Source organism: Pseudorca crassidens, chromosome 5, assembly GCF_039906515.1.
Source record: "Pseudorca crassidens isolate mPseCra1 chromosome 5, mPseCra1.hap1, whole genome shotgun sequence".
NCBI lineage: Eukaryota > Metazoa > Chordata > Mammalia > Artiodactyla > Delphinidae > Pseudorca > Pseudorca crassidens.
Genome location: NC_090300.1, coordinates 61,605,798 through 61,622,351, shown reverse-complemented (window position 1 = coordinate 61,622,351; position 16,554 = coordinate 61,605,798). Strand labels below are relative to the sequence as shown.

Genomic DNA, 16,554 nt, shown 5'->3' with positions numbered 1-16,554 from the left:
TAATGAGTCTGGACCATTCATTTTCTCTGCCTAGCAGATGGGAGCACCTGTCAGGTGTGGGCAGCTCGCCTCTCTAGAGGTTGGGCAGTGGTGGTATAATCAGACCCTCTTTCTCTTTCTAAATGCCACAAGGTTGCACAATTAAGGGAGAGTCATAACATCTATGTCAACCCTCAAAGCAACTGAAAATGCTTCTTATATTTTATGGAATTTTAGTGGGGTTACTCTGAATTGGAAACTGTAATCACAGAGTTTTCTTTCAGTAGGCTTAAATGTTTTTGAGAAACAATACGGGCATTTTGACTCTGCTAGATCTCTTTAGATCTCTACAGGTTCAAACAAACATCAGCCATGTGCTCTGTTTCCTTGTAGGCTGTTTGTTTGCGTGTGTGTGTGTGTGTGTGTGTGTGTGTGTGTGTGCACTTCCAGGAGTCAATTCTTTTAATATGGGCATCAGATTGAATCTGAAAATGCTTTCTATTCCATTGTTACCTGTTATACTCTCTCCAACCTCTCCTACACGCAGGTCTCCCAGGACAAGGAAGCAATCTCCTTTGTGCACATTCCTTGAGCACCTTGAGCACTCTTTCAGGAAGAATGAGTCAGAAGACCTAGATTTTAGCCACAGAGCAGTTACCACCAAGTGGGTGACCTTTGGCAAATCACATCACCTCCCCAAGCCTCAGCTTCCTACTTAACAGGATCAGCAAATTAGCTACTTTACAGTGGAAGCAATACAGCAGAGAGATTAAACTTTTTGGCTAGAAGTCAGATGATCTGGTTCAAATCTTGGATTTAAAACTTAAGAACTATATGGCATTGGTTCTCAATTTCATCACCTGTAAAATGGGGATAATAATTTTATTTACTTTATAAGGTTTGAGACCTTTTTGTATATCCCTCCCATGAGTTGAACAATGGGCCACAATCTTGGTAGGTTTATTCAGCTAATTTTAAATCCACCTAACATCAATACAATAAAGACTTTAGAACACTGGCATGTACCACTAAAAATGTTAGTTGTTGTTGTTATCATTATACCTCTAAGGAATCTTCTAGTTTAAAAATTTTCCTTTATTTTATTTAATGTCACTCACTTCTTTAGTCCCCGCTCCCTTCTGGAAGTTCTTTGACTGTCACCACTAGTGTTGATATGCAGTGTGTAGAGCCCAGGGGTGCTGTTAGACATCCTACCGTGCACAGCACAGCCCTTTTCCCCACCAACAGAGAATTACTCTGCCCTTGAGAATTCCGAGGGGAGGGAGAAGGAGTTTAAAGGCTGCTTTGAGAATCTCTTGGAGATTTATTTTCTTTTTCTTTGCCAGATTAGTGTGTATTGGCAATAGTGATGCTTCTGGCTCCGTGTGTGGGGATGGAGGAGGGTGGATGCCCATTTCATACTTAACTTTCCAGTGGGAAAGCTAGCTTCATTCTTCCTCAAATTAACAATTTTTTTTTTCTAATCTAAAAAATCAGCAAAAATCTACTCTGGCCACCTACAAATAAAACTTTTCTTGGTTGTACTGCTTTCTTGCCCTTATCTCTGTGGTTTGCTGCCTCTTCATCCTTTACCCTCTGCTTGGGATATTGCCTCCCTCTACTGCTCATCCCCTTCATCTTCTGTATTAAAATCCTACTCATCCTCTAAGTAGGAAAGGACTCATGCATGACCCCTTCCATGATGCTTTTCCAAATCACCCAAGTGTTTCTTTTTTTACCGCTGACTCCCAGAGACCTATGATTTTATGTCTCATAATGTATCTCATATCCTGTCTTGTATTATAGGTGTTAATATTCTTGCATAATCACTCATCCTCAATGATGAGACCCTGGAAGGCAGGAATTGCCTCTCATTCATCTCTGAATTGTGTAGAATTTTGCACACAGTGAGGGCTCAGCTACATTTGTTGAATTACAATACTGTCCCCATGACTAAACTCCACCCCGCATGGTCACTGCAGTCGCCCATGACATCCCTGGCTTGAACTAGGATTCCTCTTTTAATGTTCTTTGTTATTACCTTCACAACCTCCACGCTCTTCCCCCTCCTTCCCTCCTCTCCTCTCTTTTTTCTTTGTTGAAGGTTAATTATTTTCATTGAGGAAAGCTGCTATGATACACTTCCCTTATCTGTTGTCTTCTGTTAACAACATGCAGCTATTTTAGGAGCGCAACAAAAGGTGGCAGCTGCTTTATAAAATAAGAAGCAGTCTGAAGTCCCCTGTGGGTCACGTGCCCATCCATTTTCCTTTTTTGTTTGAAAGAGGTTTTTCCTACAAGCCTGTGTGATTTCCTTTTTTCCTACGACACCACCCACCCAATTCACTACACCAGTCATTAAGGATTTTCATTTTATTTTTGCCTTGACTTTAATTTTCTGTTTGATTTAGATTCCTCCCCTATTCCTCCTTTCCTCACATGAAAATCAGGAGAAAGAGAAAAAACCCACTAAGCTATGTAAATGTCTTTTTATGAATTGGGCCTCTTGAGAGGAGAGCTTCATTACTAAGGAAAAATGAACCTTCTGCCCCTGTGATTTGGTAACGGAAATGTGCCATTTTATAAAGTCTTAAGCATTGAAAAAAATCACATAATATATAAACTGTTTAATGTTATAATCACTTGCTATTGAAGAATAGAAGGCATGGACAATTGCAGTAAGTTATTAAAAGCAATAATAGCTTTATTTTTAGTGCTGATGAATTGAATTAAGTTTGGGTCAGGTCATAAGTGTACAAAATGTCCACACATATGTATGTAGGAGTTGTGGTTCATGTGCACACACTTGAACAATTCTATTAGATCAATGCACAGATTCGTAACTTTAGGACCTCATAGTAATGAGATTCATTATTTCAGGTCTCTAAAGAACTTGTGAACTTAGCCCCCTGACACTTCTCCTTCCCTACCCCCATCTCACCTCACTTCTTCCAGGGTTATAATTTTAAAGATAATCACATCTTGTGTTCCTTTAAAAACGTCTATTGATTCTCCATTATGCGCAGAATGGGCTCCAAAACCCCTTAGTGTGGCAGAAAAAACTCTTATACACCACCCCTATCTATCTCTAGACTTCATCTCCTGCTCCTGTATCCAATACACATTTTACTCCAGCTGTGGCAAACCTCTTTCTCTTCTTTGAAGACGCTGTGGACTCTTCTGTGCCTTTGACCCTCTGAACAACAACTTCCCATTTCCTCTTGACATGCCTTCACACTTCCTTCTGTGACACGATAAATGTGAAAAGGACTAGCAGAGGGCTTGGTGCAGAGCAAGGGCTTAGTAAATACACATTGAGTGAACGAATAGACAACTGCGTTTGCAAATTCAAAGGAAGACCTTTGTTTTCTAAATGGGTTATGTTATGGTTGTTTATAAGTCAGCTGACCCCAGCATGACTAATATTGTAATATTGTGTAATACTGATTTTATACGAAAGCAGATATATTCTTTGCTTCCTTAAAAGCTCCCAGGGGCAAAAGAGGACCCTTCTTTCTTGATAATCCTCACAGTAATTATTTCCCAGGAGGCTACTGCTCTGTCAGCCTGGGGGAGCAGAAACACTGGGGAAGGGAGAGGAACGGAAGTTTGGGCAGGAAAGTTGATATTCAGGAGTGAGGCTTTGGGGGCAGAGGCCTGGAATGGTAGAGGTTCTGACAGAGGTTTGTATCTAGTTTTCCAGAGCTGCCATAACGAAGTACCACAGATGGGGTGGCTTAAACAATTATGAGAAATTTACTTTCTTACAATTCTGGAAGCTAGAAGCCTGAAATCAAGGTGTTGGCAGGGCTTTTTCTTTTAAGGTCTCTCTCCTTGTCTTGTAGATAGTCATCTTCTAAGTGTCTTCACATCTTCCCTCTGTGTGTGTCTGTGCCCTAATTTCCTCATATTACAGGGATGCCAGTCAGATTGGATTAGGGCCCACCCAAATGACCTTATTTTAGTGTAATTATCTCTTTAAAGATCCTGTTTTCAAATACAGTCACATTCTGAGGTACTGGGGGGTTAGAACTTCAGCATATAAATTTTGGGGAGGACACAATTCAGCCCATGACAGGGTGGTAGTGGGGATAGCAGTGGACAGCAGTGGGTGCTCACAGGAGGGCAGGGGTTATGCCTTGCCTCAGCATTCCTCACAGTACCTTCCTCCTGGTGTTTTGGAACATGTTTTGGAACTGAGTGACAGTCTCCACTTAGCAGTGAAATAAGATTCTGATTATTATTACATTATGAAAGAATACACTATTTCAACTTGTATTGATACATAAGCTTTCCCTGACAGCCTTTTTTCATGTGATTTATGTTGACATTCTCATTTAAATAATTGCTGAGAATACTGACTATGATCAAGGAGTGAAGCCTTCTCTTGTGCAGCCCTCCTGTGAGTTGAGCAAAGGACCATGACTTTTAGGTAGGTTTACTTAGCTAATTTTAAATCCACCTAACTATGTTGCCATGCAGGCCACATTTCTCTGCAAAAATGTTTCATTTACATGTTTATTTCACTAAAGGTCTCCATGAAATTTTCATTTACATGTTTATGGTCAACCTGATTCCTAAGAAAAATTCCTGTAAGACTTTGGTGGGGGTCTTACAATGCAGACACAGTATGTCTCTAGTTTCATCTCCACTTACCCCTTCCATGACCTTGTTGCAAATGCAAGTACTGTGGATCTGGCTTGTCTGACTTGTTCTCAGTGAACCACGCCGGTGCCTCGTAATTACCATTCTCTAGTGTCCACAAGCCACATTTTAAGTAATCCTTCTGGAACAGTGACATCTACTTCCCTGGTCTACAGCTCCCTGAGGACACATGAACACTGACGTTGAATAGACAAGTAGGGCTAAAATGTAGAGGTCTACACAGCTGCCCCCTGGGCAGTGGGATTAGCTGGAGTCATACTAGAAATTGTGCCAGGACAGCTCAGATCTGAGATAGATGACTCATGTGGTCACAGTCTTGCTATTTATTATTCTTCTGACATTATATTACATTTTTATGTATTTATTTATATGTACTCTCACTCTAGAAGCCAAACTCCCTGAGGGCAAGAACTTTGCCTGTCTGGTTTGCTGCTCTATTGCTAGCAATCAGATTAAGTTCCTGATACTAAGCAAGTCATTTAGATACTTTGAAGCTAAAATTGCTCATAGTCAAATGATAATACCAATATTTGTTCTGCCTAACCTCAAGGTCATTGAGAACATCTAATGAGATGTAAAGGCAGCTTTACATTTATAATTTATAAACTGTAAAGTGGCTTGTAAAGATAAGATAGGCAGCTATATGAGTATGTGGTTTTGACTGACAGGAAACAAGATAAGGAGACATATATAATAAAGATCTTTAATGTCACACAAGGTGTTCAGACTTGATGAAGTACAGATCAAAACTTTAAAGGAATCAATTCACTTCCTGGGTTGCCAGCTCACAGCTCAGCTTTTTTTTTTTTAAACAAATGTTGAATTTGATTAGAGAAATCTAAAATAAAATAGCTCTAGCTATATTTGAAAGCACAAATTGCTGAATTTGCAGGTGGCATATGAATCCATCTTCTCTTGTTAATAAACTCTTTCAAAGGTGGGTCTTCCCTCTCAGATGAGTCCTTTTATAATGCCCTTAGGTGAAACTTGAAAGGTTGCTGAGAATTCCTTGAAGCTCTTTGTTTAAATAATCACATGAAAATATCCCTCTTAAACTCCTCTGTCAGCAGACAATTGCCACAAAGCAGAATGAATTTTACACCTTTTGGGAGTCCATTAATTTACTTTCAGTGGCATTAAGTAATGAGGACTCTTATAGGCAAGGTCACAGTTCCATTTTGTATCAAACTATCCTTTCTCATGTATGATACATGAAGCACATTTCTTGCTCAGGGCAAAATGTTTTATTAAAATTATTTCCTTTGTTCTTTTGTGTAGATTGTCCTTTGTGACAATAAAGATCGTCTGCGTGACATATCTCTTTAGGACAGCCATTGTATAATTATACTAATAGAGCTTAATCTAATGCTACATTAATTTTCTTCCATTATTTTCTCCAAGAAGGATACCACTATTGTTTACATGACGATGCAATTTCTTTCTTTCTTTTTTTTCTTTTAACTGTGGGAGATTTATATTAAGGGCAGTGGAGGACATAAATTTCAGGGTATGGGGAGTCCTTTCTTAATCCTCTGGGTACAGAGGATCCCTGATAGTTAACAGCAAACAGACCGATCTTTGTATTCTACCTCTCCACCTCACTGCCATGATTCTATTATTCAGCCATTCTTGATGAAAGGGAAAAAAAACACATCCTTCAGCAAACAGGAGTATATGGCTGGATTGTCTGACATCAGAGCAATCCCCTCTGTCACTTGGACTTGGGTTTTTACAGGCGTTCATCCAGACTACTGTAAAAGCCTCTCAGTCGGTCTCCTTGCTTGTCTCTGCTCACTTGAATCCATCCTTCCCTCTGTTGTCTGAGAGATCTTCCTAAAATACCAATCTGATTATGTCATCCATTCTTTACTCCCATTAAAGTTCCCCAACTCCTCAGTGTGACATACGAAGTTCTCCATACCCTATCTTCGGAGTGGCTTTCCAAACTTGACCCTCCTCCCATACTGCTAGCATTCCCAGATGCCCATAGGGAAAGCCCAAATGTACTTTCTCTCTGAAAGTTCTGTGTTGACAGTTAAAGTGTTATACCAAGTGAGGTAATACTGTTGTCTTTCAATTCACTGATGCCACTTTTGGTATGAGCTAGGTCCCTAGAGAGCAATTATGTTAAATTCACTTTCTAATAATATGAATGACTTAAGGAGTGAAAAATAATCAGTCTTTAATTTGTACTTTGTGAAACTTACAGTGAGGTTCATGGTAGCTCTAAGTCAGAAGGAAGTCATTTGGAGATGAGATCAGCAATGTCTTCATGTTTCAGGAGGTGGCAGCTTAAGAATTAATAAAGCAACTGACATCATCTAGAAAATATTAGGGGGAATTTTCTTGAAGGCAAGTGTGGTGGGGTGATTAAGAGCATGGGATCTGAATTTACAATGTCTTAGATTCACACAGAACACTCATTTATACGTGTAAGCTAACGTATTACAGTAATGACTCTCAAGGAATCATGCCTCTTGTGTGCATAGCCTTGTTGAGTTCTATCCCATATTGACCCTAGACTTGGAACATCAGCAATGTGACATAAAAAAAGGTTTGAAGACTGCTTACTCATTGAGGCTTGCCTTTGTGGCTGCTCACTGAGAACCCTCTCGTTACTAAGTGAAGAAGTCTGGGCTAGCCTCCTTGAAGATGAGAGACCACATGGACCACATGGAGAGAGGCCCTGCTGTCCTAGCCCTCCTAGATATATATATAAGTGAGCCCAGCCAACACTGCACGGGGCAGAGGTGAACCATCTCAGCGGAGCCCAGCCCAAATCACTGACCCAAAGAACTAGGAACAAATAATTACTGTTTTTAAACCACTATATTTTGGGGTGGTGTTATACACAGTAATACCTACCTGATATGCTGGAAGACCAAGTTACTTTTTTTTTTTCTTGTGGATTTGTTTTTATTTTTGTTGCGCTATAGGGGATGGGTTGGGAAATATCTCAGCAAATTATGCCCCACTAGGGACATGTCCATTCTGATTTTCCTGGGACAGCTTTTGGAGCCTTTTTTTTTTTTCTTGGAGCTGCTGCTCTTGCTGGCAGCAGCCTCTTCAGGTCCTCTGCTGAGTGGCTCCTCCTTGGAAGAGGATTTCCTCTTTTTCTTGGAGACACTCTTGTTTCCTGACTCTTCAGGGTCACTAACTGGTTCCTCTTTGGGGAAGGATTCTTCCTCTTGGGAAGACTTCCACTGCCAGCTGTCTGTTCAATATCACTTACTAACCAGATCCTCCTTGGAAAAAGCTTTCTTTTTCTTGGGTTTGGAGAAGGAGACAGATGGGTTTTCCATTCTCCTGAAGAGCCTCCTGGGGCTTCTGCTGCTGCTTCTTTTTGGGTCTTTTCATCTGTCTCCTCACATTCCTCCAGAGTACTACTGTTGTTTTCTGAAGAAGCCAGGGCAGTTGCAGCCAGCTGTTTCTTTTCCTTCTTCAAGTGTTTCTTCTCCTGTTTCTCCAGCTTCCTAGTAATCTCAGCAGCTGCTTCCTCTGCCTGAAACATTGCCTCCTTCATGACATCCAGATTCTTTCATGGAATCTCTCCAGTCTTATAGAAGGATAGCCACAAGCAGTGTCTGCTTGTACACTATAGAAGCAGAGTAGAGTGGTTGCAACAGAGGCTGTATAGCCCACAAAGCTTAAAATATTTAGTGTCTGGTTCTTTATAGAAAAAGATGGCTAACCCCTGATATAGAGCTCTGTAAGTTCATGATACCTCGGGGGGACAATGTAATGCTGTTAGAGGGAGATGGAAGGATCTGTCTGAGGAATCAGGTTATTATAATGGATCTCATGGAGGCCTCAGTATAGGGAGTGCAAGATGCTGGGTCAGGCACTATATATAGGAGGCAACAGGGCCTAATGACAAGTGAGCAGGTTTTGGAGTCTTGGCCCTGCCAGTTACTACCTCTGTGGCCCTGAGCAATCATTTTAACCTCTCTGAGCCTCGGTTTGCTCATCTGTAAAATGGGATTCATCGAACCAGCTCATGGCTTCTATTAGAGAATTAGTGATTATGTAAGAAAGATACTTAACACTTAACCTGCTACAGAGTAGATAATAACTGTGGTATGGTCTATGTGTCCCCACCCCCCAAGTTCATATGTTGAAATCTAATCCCTAAGGTGATGATATCAGAAAGTGGGGCATTTGGGAGGTGGTTAGGTCATGAGGGCTCTACCCTTAAGCTTGGGATTAGTCCATCCATTGCCTAAGCCTGACACCAGTGACATCCTTTCTGTCACTATAGATTAGCTCTATAAAATTCTCAAATGTTATGTAAGTGAAATCTTACTGAATGTAATCTTTTTAGTGTGGCTATTTTCACTCACAATCATTTTGCGGTCCATCAAGTTATTGTTTGTGTTCGTTATGCATACATTTTTCTTGTTGAATAGTATTCCATTTCATGGATATACATAAATTTGGTTTTTATCTGTTGTTGGACATTTAGTTTGTTTCCAGTTTTTGTATATTACAAAAAGTGTCTATGAGCATTCATGTGCAATTCTTTGGTCAGGGATGTGCTTTCATTTCTCTTGAGTAAATACTTAACAATGGAATAGCAGATATACATGAAACTTTTTAAGAAACTGTTAAGATTATTCCCTGAATAGCTGTATTTTACATTCCCACAAGTAGTGTATCAAAGTTCTACTTGTTCCACATCCTCAAAAACATTTAATATGGTCAGTCTTTTTAATTTTAGTCATTTTAGTGAGAGTGTGTTGGTATCTTATGGTGTTTTTAATTTACATTTACCTGAAGACTAAAGAGGTTGAGCATCTTTATCTGTGCTTATTTGTCATCTGTACGTCTTCGTTTTTTGAAATATCTGTTTAAATAGCTTGTTACTTTTAGATCTGGTTATTTGCATTCTTATAAACTTGTAAAGTTCTTTTTATACTCTGGATACAAATCCTTTGTCCAGTATAGCTTCTGCAAATGTTTTGTCTCAATCTAACCCTTGCCTTTCTTTTGAGAACAACAATATTTGAAGAACAATTTGTTTTTATTTGAATGAACCAAATTTAATGGTCTATTTATTTTGTTTTTTATAGTATAGTTTAAAAAACTTTGCCAAACTCAAGGTCTCTAACTTTTCCCTATGATTTCTTTTAGAAGTTTTATAGTTTCAGATTTCACATTTATTTCTGTAATTCATTTTGAGTAATTTTTAAATAATGTGACATAACAATTAAAGTTTACATTAAAAATAAAAAAAAAAGATTGGGATTAATGCCCTTATCAAAGAGGCTGTGGAGATTTCCCTAGACCCTTCTGCCATGTGAGGACACAACAAGTCTGCAGCCCGGAAGAGGGCCCTCCCTTGACCATGCTGGCACCCTGATCTCAGACTGCCAGCCTCTCCAACTGAGGGAAATAACTTTTTGTTGTTTATAAGCCACCCAGTCTATGATATTTTGTTATAGTAGCTTGAATGGACTAAGAAACTATTACTACTGTGTTGGCCAAGAAGAGAGAGTTTTGTCAGCTGTGAGAGACTTGGCTGCTAGAATTTACAAGCTTTCATTACACTCAGAGTCAAGTGGGTAGCTGTTCCCTGGTTCTACGCTGTCCTTCTTGGGAAAGGGCCCTGGTGGTAAAAGTTCAGAACCCAAGACAGAAGTCTTATTACAGTGATAGGGAATGTCCATAATAATAAAAATAATGGTGATTTAATTGAGTGCCCACCATTGTCAGCTGCTTTACTAAGCATTTTGCACACATTATTATTTTCTTTTTTTGGCCTCAGTTTTATTGAGAAATAATTGACATACATCACTATGTATGTTTAAGGCATACAGCATGTTGGTTTGATGTATATATATACTGTGAATAATTGACATACATCACAGTAGGTTCAGCAAATATCCATCTTCTCATATAGATACAATAAAAAAGAAAAGAAGAAAGAAAAAAGAAAAAAAATTCTCTTTGTGATAACACTTAGAATTTACTTGCAACAACTTTCCTATCTATCATACATCAGTGTTAGCTATAGTCATCATGTTATACACTACATCCCTAGTACTTATTTACCTTATAACTGGCGGTTTGTATCTTTTGACCACCTTCCTGCAATTCTCCCTCCCCCAACCCTCTGCCACTGGTAACCACAAGTCTGATCCCTTTCTCTATGAGTTTGGATTGTTTTTTGTTTTTGTTTCGTAGATCTCACATATAAATGAGATCATACAGTATTTATCTTTCTCTGTCTGACTTATTTCACTTAGTATAATGGCTTCAGGGTCCATCCACGTTGTTGTAAATGGTAGGATTTCCTTGTCTTTTATGGCTGAATAATTTCTTTATCCATTCATCCATCAATTAATACATAGGTTGTTTCCATGTCTTGGCTATTGTAAATAATGCTGCTATGAACATGGGGTGCAGGTATCTCTTCAAGTTAGTGTTTTTGTTTCCTTTGGATATATTCCCAGAAGTGGAATTGCTGAATCATATGGTAATTCTATTTTTAATTTTTTGAAGATCCTCCATACTGTATTCCATAGTGACTGCACCAATTTACAATCCCACTAACAGTGCACAAGCATTCCCTTTTCTCCATATCCACAGCAGAGTTTGTTAATTCTTGCCTTTTTGATGATAGACATTCTAACAGGTGTGAGGTGATATCTCATTGTGCTTTTAATTTGTATTTCCTAATGACTAGTGATATTGAGCATCTTTTCATGTACCTGTTGGCCTTTTGTATATCTTCTTTGAAGACATGTCTCTTCAGATCCCATACCCATTTTTAATTGGGTTGTTATTATTATTTGCTCTTGAATTGTGTCAGTTTATTATATATTTTGAATATTAACTCCTTATCAGGTATTTGGTTTTCAAATATTTTTTCCCATTCCGGGATTTTTTTCATTTTGTATTTGGTTTCTTTTGTTGTGCAGAAGCTTTTTAGTTTGATGTAGTCCCACTTGCTTATTTTCAATTTTGTTGCTTGTCCTTTAGGTGTCATATCCAAAAAATCACTACCAAGACCTATGTCAAGGAAATTTATTCCTATGTTTTCTTCTAGAAGTTTCATGGTTTCAGGTCTTACACTTAAGTCTTGAATGCATTTTGAGTTACTTTTTGTGAGTGCTATAAGATATAGATACAGTTTCATTCTTTCATATGTGAATATCCAATTATCCCAGCACTATTTATTGAAGAGACTGTCTTTTGTATTGTTTTTCTGTTCTCTATTTCATTTATTTCTGCTCTAATCTTTATTAGTTACTTTCTATTGCTAATTTTGGGCTCAGTTTGTTCTTATTTTTCCAGTTCCTTAAGGCATAGAGTTAGGTTGTTTATTTCGGATTTTTCTTGCTTCTTAATATAGGCACTTATTGCTGTGAATTTCCCTCTTAAGATTGCTTTTGCTGCATCCCATATGTTTTGGCATGCTGTATTTCCATTTTCATTTGTCTCAAAAAACTTTTTATTTCTCTTTTAATTTCTTCTTTGATCCACTGGTTGTTTAGGAGAGTGTTGTTAATTTCCACATGTTTGTGAAATTTCTAGTTTTCTTCTTGTTGTGGATTTCTAGTTTCGTGCCATTGTGGTCAGAGAAGATATTTGGTATGATTTCAGTCTTCTTGAATTTGCTAAGACTTATTCTGTGGCCTAACATATAATCTATCTTAGAAAATGTTTCATGTGTGCTTGAGAAGAATGTTTCTCCTGTTGTTGGATAAAGTGTTCTCTGTGTGTCTGTTAGGTCCATTGGTCTATAGTGTGGTTCAGATCTGCTGTTTCCTTTTTGATTCTCTGTTAGATGATCTATCTATTGTTGAGAATGGTGTGTTAAAGTTCTCAACCATTATTGTATTATTGTTTTTTTCTCCTTTTAGCTCTGTTTTTGCCTTAATATATTTAGATGCTCTGCTGTTGGGTGCATAAATATTTATAATTGTTATATATTCTTGATATATTGACCCTTTATCATTATATAATGACCTTCTTTGTCTTTTTTTTACATCAGTTTTAGTTTAGAGTATATTTTGTCTGATATAAGTATAGCTACCCCTGCTGTTTTTTTTTTTTTTTTTTTGATTACCATTTGCTTGAAAGGTCTTTTTCCATCCCTTCACTCTCAGTCTATGAATATCTTTAAGGCTAAAATGACTCTCCTGTGGGCAGTGTATTGTTGGATCTGGTTTTAATACACATCCAGTCATTCTATGTTTTGTAATTGGAGAATTTAATCCATTATCCATTTAAAGTAATTATTGATAGGTAAGGATTTACTATTGCCATTTTGTTAATTGTTCTGGTTGTTGTATAGATTCATTGCTCTTTGTTCCTTATCCTGCTGTCTTTTTTGCGTGTGTTTTGATGTCTTTTGGTATCAGTATGCTTCGACTTCTTTACTGTGTTCTTCTTGTAATTACTACAGGATTTTCCCTTGTGGTTACCATGAGGCTTACATAAAATATCTTAAACTTATAAAACACTATTTTAAACTGATAACGACTTAACTTCAGTAGAATTTGTAAACTTTTCCTTCTCCTCCCCCTCACATTTTAGCTAATTGCTGTTATAATTTACATGTTTTAAAAAAATATTATGTAACTAATAACATATTATTACAGTTATGATTACTTCTGCTATGTTCTTTTTTTTTAACTTTTAAACTAGATTTGTAAGTGAATTATACACCACTATTACTATATTGCAGAATCTAACTATGACTATATACTTACCCTTGCCAGTGAGATTTATGTTACCTTTTTATGTTTTTATAATATTAATTAGTGTTCTTTTACTTTCTTTCAAAGAACTCCATTTAGCATTCCTTGTAATGTAGGTCTGGTGGTAATGAGCTCCCTCAGCCTTTGTTTGCTTGGGAAAGTTTTTATTCCTGCATCCTTTCTGAAGGACAGCTTCACTGGGTATGGAATTCTTGGTTGACAGTTATTTTCTTTCAATATTTTGATTATGCCATTTAATTCTTTCGTGGACTGAAAAATTTCTGTTGAGAATTCTCTGATAGTTGTATGGGGGTTCCCTTTTATGTAACTTCTCTCTTTTCTCTGGCTGCTCCTAAAATTCTTATTTTGTCCTTGACTTTTGACAATTTAATTATAATGTGTCTCAATGTAGTCTTATTTGGGTTCAGCCTATTTGTGATCTTTTGGGTCTTGCGTATCTGGATGTCCATTTCTCTCTCCAGGTTTGGGAAGTTTTCAGCCATTATTGTTTTAAATATACTTCCTGTTCCTTTCTCTTTCTCTTTTCCTTCTGGAATTCCCATAATGTGAATCTTGTTTCTTTGCATTGTGACCCGTAATTCCCATAGTCTTCCTTTACTCTTTTTCACTCTTTTTTCTTTTTGCTCCTTTGAGTAATTTCTAATTCCTATCCTCCAGGTCACTGATTCTTTCTTTTACATTTTCATATCTACTTTTGAAACCCTCTATTAAATTCTTCAGTTCAGTTATTGTATTTTTCAACTCCAGGATTTCTGTTTTTTTTGTTTTTGTTTTGTTTGTTTTTGATGGTTGCTCTTTTCTTGTCAAACTTTCATTTTGTTCATGCATTGTTTTCCTGATTTCATTTAGTTGTCTGTGTTTTATTGTAATTTACTAAACTTCCTTAAGAGGATTATTCTAAATTTTTTGTCTAACAGTTCATAGATCATTTCTTTAGGGTCAGTTAGTAGAGCTTTATTAGTTTCTTTGGTGGTGTCATATTTACCTGATTTTTTGTGATCCTTAATTCCTTACATTAGTATCTGTGCATTTGATAAATCGGGCTCCTCTTCCAGACTTTGCACATTTGCTTTGGCAGAGACAGTTCTTCACCAGTCAGTTCAGTTTGGGTTACTGTGTGTGTCTGTTGGTAATGTCCTTGGGCAGGTGGGACCTGCTATTATGGTCTATTTTGAGGGGAGGCAACTGTTTGAACTCTGAGGACAGGGATGAGGGGAGTGTGCCTCTGGCTGAGAGGAGTTGGATAGGATTGCTGGCTTGGTTCCCTACCCAAGTCAGGATGGACAATGGGCTCTGCAGCTGTCTGGATTCTCTGGTCAGGCTCTAATAGATGGCTGGGACTGGGTACCATATTCGGTAGCAGTTGGGGTATGAATTAGCTTCCCTGCCCTGGCAGGGCAGCAGGACAGGACCCAGGTCCTGTACAGCTCATTGTTTGGGGAACCAAATTAGACCTGAATGTGCACTGAATTCCCGGTCAGGTGAGGCCACTGATTTTGCTCTGTAGATGGGGAAGCCATGGACTGTGCTCTCTGTTCAAGTGCCACTGTATGTAGGGCTGTTGAATGTGCTACACAGTTTCCTGTGTGTTCTGGTTAGGGTCCCTGGTCAAACAGGCTGAAGGCTGTACTCAGCAATGAGTGGGGCTACAAATTCCCTGCCTGGGCACAGTAGGGAAACAACTCTAAAGCCTGTAAAGCTCTTTGTTGTCTTAACTCAAGCTGACCCACACCCCAGGTTCCCTGGTTGAACAGGGCCACTGGCTTTTCTTTGCAAACTATAAGCTTTCCTGCCTTTCTCTTGTCTTGAAAACCACTTGGCTGCACAGCTTCTGGGAGTTGCCACCAGCCCTTCTGGTCAGATGGGGCCTGAAGACATTCTTCACAGCAGTGGGACTATATCTCAGCTCCTCTGCCAGGGCACGAAGGGGAGGGGCTGCTCGGCTGCTCTCCGTTTCCAATAGGCTCTTTGGTTGGGAAAGTTTCCAGGAGCTACATTAAGCCTTGGCTATGAATTAATCCTGTGCATAGCATGTGAACCCTCCACGCTTGGTACTGGCTTTGCTCTGGAGGCAGTCAGCTCTGCCTGACCACCTGCTGGCTGGAGCACCACTGGGCCACACAGCTTCTAGGACTTGCCACCAGCCCTTCTGGTCATAAGGGGCCAGAAGACATTCTCCACAGTGGATGGGGCTGTGTCTCAGCTTCTTTGCCTGGACATGAGCAAACCAGGCTCTAGGGCTGGCAAAACTCCTCATTTGAGGATCTGAATAAGGCAGATCAGCATCCTGCCAAGTTCCCGGGTCAGAGTGTGCCCCGGATTTGGTTCTGCAGATGAGCAGAGTCACTGATTGGGATCACTACTTGGGCACTGCAGGTGTGAACTCAGTCTGCCAAGATCCCTGTGTTGTTTGTTGCAAGCCCCTCCCCACTTCTCCGTCACAGTCAGATTCCCAGAGATTGAGCCTGAAGATTCTTTGCAATCCCTATGGTGTAAAATCAGAGTAGGGGCTCCCACAAAGTGACCCCAATGCTGGTTGTCCCCCTGGGTTCTCTTTTCCCACTGGAGGAAGCAGAGGCTCAGGGGGGATCTCTCCATGTGGTGCTGTGCTGGCCTGGGGGAGGAACAATTCAGTCAATGTGTAGCTGCTTCTCTTACCCTTCTAATATAGTCTCTCTTGGTCTCTGCGGTGCAGGGGGGTGCTACACCCTCCCCTGTGTTGAGGTTTCTCTCAGTGGTGTCTTGTTCTTGAGTAGTTGTTAGTTGTTCTTCTTGTGATAGGGAGTGAAGGTGGGGATGATCTACTTTGCCATATTGGTGACATCACTGTATTATTTTGTTTAGTCTTCTCTACAAACTCTGTAGTACAGGTACTATTTTCTTCACGTAAGAAAGGAGAAAACTGAGGCTCAGTAAAATAAGTGATAGAACTGGATCAAGACTCAGAACTCTGATTCAAAAGCTATGCTCATTCTCATGGCCATAAGGCTCCCATGTAGGCTAGAAGGAAGGCTGTAGCTTGGTAAGAGACTAGTGCCAGACCTGCTGGAACCCTAGCTAATTGATGGAAACATCAATTCCAGGCTCCATCCACTGCTCAGAAGGGGTCTCCTAAAAATACAACCAGACTTACTCATGACAGGAAATTGTGTGAGACTTAAATTGTACGTTGGATAATAACGGT

At 39.2% G+C, this 16,554-nt stretch overlaps 1 protein-coding gene and 1 pseudogene across 2 annotated transcripts in view; both read right to left on the bottom strand.

Moving 5' to 3' along the window:
- Positions 1-16,554, bottom strand: part of KCNMB2 (potassium calcium-activated channel subfamily M regulatory beta subunit 2) — a 245,792-nt gene that overhangs the window by 125,862 nt on the left and 103,376 nt on the right. The gene's annotated exons all lie outside the window — the stretch shown is intronic.
- On the bottom strand, positions 7,575-8,167 carry LOC137224268 (nucleolar protein 56 pseudogene; annotated as a pseudogene).